Raw genomic sequence first — 5001 nt, 5'->3', positions numbered from 1 at the left:
GAGTTGACGTCACGGGGAAGGCAGAGTACAAGTAGTCACAAAATACCCTTGGCACATGCGCAGATTATTTGTTTACCACTTAGAACACAGCTGTCAGCGCCATCTTGTAACGGCGAATGTGGGCGCGGCTCCCAACAGTCCTGGGTTCTATAAGAAAGCAGACTGAAAAAGCCACAGAAATCGCTGCAGTGAGCCAGGCTCCTCCACAACCTCTGCATCAGCTGCTGCCTCCAGCTTCCTGCCCTACTTGAGTTCCTGCCCTCACTGCTTTTGATGGTGAACTCTTTTAAGGAACTTTAATGAAATAAACCCTTTCTTCTCCAAGGTGCTTTGGGTCATGGTGTTTCTTCACAGCAATAGTAACTCTAAGACACATATATTTTCCATCTTTTTTTTTTTTTTAAATTTTACTATTTTATTTGTGAAAAAACTACAAGCAGAATTCATAAATAGACATTTCTATTTAAAGCAGGAAAATGATAAAGTGGCTTCTAATAACAGTCGTGCACATGCCAATAACAGGAATATATTAACATCTTTTATTTGCTAGACAAAGAGCAGTGTCCAATATAAATTTCCCCCAAACATTTAAGACCTGTGAATTTCTGACCAGTTCACAAAACCACCGACACTTTAGCATGAAGAGAAAACAAACCTAACAGACTGTCAGCTCTAAGACGGACGGAGCAGAAACTTCCAAAGCGTTATACAAGCCACCTTTCTGGGCAAATGGAAAAGAGAGCTCGTATAAGACATTAACAAAAGTTCACAAGGGGAGATTATGTTGACATACTTAACAAGCATTCGCTATCTGTCTCCAACAAACAAAGCTAAGGAAATAATGTAACCATCTTTACACAGTAAATTAAGGTTACAAGTCATACACAAGAACAGAACTGCTTGCGCGTTAGAAACTGTTCAGCTCCATTGTCACACTCTAAATGTTGGCTCTTAAACCATTTTCCGTAACATACAAGCAAAGGTTATTATATAGTCAGCAATTAATAAATTCTCAATAATTTAAGATACGGCAGCTTAAAAATGTAGACTGAGAATGGTCTTAATAAGGCAGGCGAGACATCTTAGTGGAGCTAAACTCACAGAAGCGTCTGCCAATGTTTTGAAGTATCCAGATCCAAACTGAAAGGTTTTGATTAAAATATTCTCGTGGGTGTCAAGATGTCTTTTCCCCCTTCCCAACTGCATGACTCGGGCAGAGCATGTCAGCTCAGCTGTGTGTGTGCACACGAGTGTGAAAGATCATGTACTAAACGCACGGGAAACTTGCAAGCCTTAACACTGTGCTTTTTGTTTTAATCTGCTTTCTTTCTGTGCCACTGAATACCAAGTATTTCTGGTCCTCTTAATGTCTCTTTGTAAGCTACACTAGTGTTTTTACCTACGGAGTACTATAGCAGGGCAAACTGTAAATGCAGGAAGCTAATAGGAATTCCATTTCCAGAATGCATGCCTGAGGATGGCATTGTGTGGCACCTATCACCTCTCTATCCCAACGCAGCCCACGACAGCCGAGACAGGGCGGCCAGGAACATCTGACTGCTTAGACTCCACCACTGCAGTTTCTACCTCAAGGCAAGTTCACTAGTTCTGAAGTGGTCCTTCCCTCCCTTCACCTCTCCTCATTCTTTAATTTATCATGGAGGCAAAACTGAAAACCCAAGACACCAGCGATGAATGAATTAGTAGCCTATGAGGAGCTGGTAAATCAGCCTTTTCCACTAATCTAGGGGGTCCAATCACTTTACATGAAACTCGTTTTGAAAAAGTACACAGTGTTTCTGAACAAAGTGCATACCAACACTTATTGGTTCAAAGAGCAGTGCAATCCACATGAATTTGGTGGCATTTAATTTTTTTTTAAAAAAGTTAATTAAAAAACTTAGCAATTCCTTACACCTCTGGAAAATAAATATGGCTGACTAATTAACCCTCCCTGAGACCCTTAATAAAAGGAATATTAAAACTTTAGAAGGAATGTCTTTGCAATACCCCACTAATATTAAAATGTGGATTTAAAATTCATAGTCAAATCACTATGTATTATATATTCTGATGCTTACAGAAAGCACCTGGTTTCCTTTGGTTCATTAATAAATACTTTAAAAAGGTATTTAAAAAGGTAAGTACAGCTTGCATCCCAGACACAAGCACTGTTTTAAAAAGAGGGGAGCATTGTCCATGCATCGAGAACAGGAGCCCATTGACAAATAGCACTGCCTTTGTGGAGAGACTCCGGCGCATCAAATGACTGGTTTTAATGTAAATGTGAATGGAACCATTCCTGTTGGCTACTCAATTCAAGCTGTTAAGTTAATATGTTCTTAACTTGTTGCCTCCACACATAGAAATTCTTTTATTAAACAAACCCGGTTCTTTTACCACCAAGACTCGGTGTTCCCTTACACGCTCTCCTATGAGTCCTTGAGTGTGATGAACTAAAGGAAGGTTAACACCACATGCTTAATGTGACTTAAGCACTACAAACTCGGTGGACATGAAGCTAAGTCAGATAGGAGAGATACCCTGAACCTAAGAGCAAAGCAGAGTCACTGAGACTTGGGATGGGATGATAAACTATTATCAGTGGTCTTTCATTATCTCCTACCCCTAAAATGGTAAAAATGAAAAGCTTTCAAGAGTTCAGTCAACAAAGAACACCTACTATTCATTCACTCTCCTGGGAAGTGAGCTTTCCCTGCAACTCGCCCATGCACCCCTGCGATCCTTTCCCACACAAGGAACTAAGAACTGACTCCAGAGACTGGAAGATCTCCGTGTCAGGTCTGGATGTGAGGTTGACAACCCTTGTTTAATAAAATGAGCCATAGTAGGTTTTAAGAAGAAAGACTAACAACTGCATTGGTAGGGTGAGGATTTGGAGGACGGGGTACGGGAGGAGGAGTAAAACAGGCCATGATCACAAAATCCACCACTGCAACACCACAGGGGATGTAGACTGCTTCCCTGGGTGGTGTGGATTCAAAGATGCACTACCGCAACCCTAGAACTAAGACAGCTGCTAGATATACCTCAGGCGTGAGCAGAGGTCTGGAAAAAGGCCGGAATTCGAGATACAGAACACCATATTTTCATGAGTGCTTAATAAAAACAGCAATGTTAACATGTAACCATAATTTACACGAATACTTGGCATTCTGGAGCTAGTCTTGTTACTTCCGAATGGTCAAAGCCCTCCAACTGAACCACTTGTCATTTGTCAATTAGCCCATTGCAAATGCAGGCTATCTGGAGCAGTCTTTAAATTTGAGATCACATTGTTTAAAAAATATATTTTTTATATTATCCAGTACTCTAAAGACAGATGAGAGAGTCAAGTTCCCACGCAGGTTGGAACATACTTCATGTAAGACTGATTTTAATGATATTTCAGCACTTTCATAGAAGGGACTGTCCCAGATCTGTGTCAACTGTTCAATGTTGTATTCACTTCACAGTGTATCAAGCACCAGCGTTGCCATGGATTGGTTTCAAATAACCCTTTATATATAATTTTATATTTATATATATAGTTATATCAAAACTGATAGTACAGAGTATAGCTGGAAGAAAGAACTAAATTTAAGAGGATATGCTGACAGGATGGAGTCTGTGAACACAATAAATAAAAGTTCCCTCCCCCCTCCCAACCCTCTTCAACAAAACAGAAACAAAACCAGTTGTAATGTACATGGAAAATTGTGCACAGCAGATTTTTTTTTATATATATATAAAAAGTAGATTCAGGAGCACATCCAATTATAAATGATTGTTAGGAAAATCATATAAAACAATGGAATACATAAAAGTGTCAAGAGTAACTGTCAGGGTACGAAATTCCTTGGTAGCCAGATGCCCACGGCAAGCGGAACCTCTCCTGGTAGCGTCACTACAAGGTCGTCCACAGAAGACTCTCCAGGGTGCAAGCAGCATGGGCAGGTGGAGGGTTTGAATCTCATACCCTGATTCATAGTTTCACAATTCCATGTGCAATCTCAGAAAGATTCATCATTCACTGCTGACATGTCGCCCTTTGGCGTGGAGGAGCGGGAGGAGCCTTTGTCTGTGCTCTCTGAGCCCGAGCTGCTCTGGTTCTGCTGTTCTGACCCTGCACTGGAGGTCACTGTGGAAGAGGATGTGGAGGAGGAGCGAGTCTTTTCCTTAAAGTCTGTGATAATGACGGTGACGTTGCCCACAGTTACTGCCAACTGCTGTGCGGTGCTCCTGTCCACATTCTTCAGCCGGGGCCTTGAGGTGTGGTTTGTTTCCCTGGTCTTTGTTGTAGCATTAGCAGACTGTATGCTGTTAGCTTCACTAGGAGGATCTTTCAGAATATCAGACTTTGGTTTTGTTTTCTTGTTGGTGTTTTTCTTGGTGACACTGGGGCTAATGTCCTTGTCTTTCTCCGGCTTTTCTTTGTCAGGCTTTTCGACCTTCTCCTTCTTCTCCTTCTTAGGGGGAGGTGGAGTGGCGTACTGCTGTGCCACCTGCTGTGCCACCAACTGAGAATTGATGCGAGGTTTCCTGGTGGAGGTGCCTTTCAGCACATCGCAGATGCTGCATTTAAAGGCTTCGGCGCTGTTCCTAAAGGTGCAGACGCTACAATCCCAAAAGCCTTCGTCTGCGGCAGGTTTCGCTTGTCTTTTTGGCCTGGTCGGGCTCTTCTTGTCGCCCATGGTCATGGACGGGCTGGCCCCCGGCGCCCCACAGCTGCGCGCGCCGCCGCTCAGAGGAGAAGCGCGGTCCGCAGCGTCGCGGAGCGGCCCCCGCCCTCCCGCGCCGCACGCCCGCCCTCCGCTGCTGGGCTCGAGCTCCAGCCGCCGCCGCCGCCGCCGCCGCCGCTGGCGCCGCCAGTCTCCGGACGAGACTAGTCTCTTTTTTTTTTTTAGACAGCATTTTTCTGTGTAACAGAGCCCTGGCTGTCCTGGAAGCTCTGTAGACCAGGCTAGCCTTAAACTCATAGAAATCTCCCTGCCCCTACCT

The 5001-nt window shown here is 43.5% G+C and overlaps 1 pseudogene across 1 annotated transcript; it reads right to left on the bottom strand.

Moving 5' to 3' along the window:
- Nucleotides 1-413: 413 nt before the first annotated feature.
- Nucleotides 414-4795, bottom strand: Rybp-ps (annotated as a pseudogene). Its single transcript, XR_873606.3, has one exon. The product of XR_873606.3 is annotated as an RING1 and YY1 binding protein, pseudogene (transcript).
- Between the last annotated feature and the right edge of the window lie 206 nt (nt 4796-5001).

Source organism: Mus musculus, chromosome 13 (genome assembly GCF_000001635.26).
Source record: "Mus musculus strain C57BL/6J chromosome 13, GRCm38.p6 C57BL/6J".
NCBI classification, from domain to species: Eukaryota; Metazoa; Chordata; class Mammalia; order Rodentia; family Muridae; genus Mus; species Mus musculus.
The sequence above is the reverse complement of the archived record's forward strand: the minus strand, read 5'-3'. Positions and strand labels throughout refer to the sequence as shown.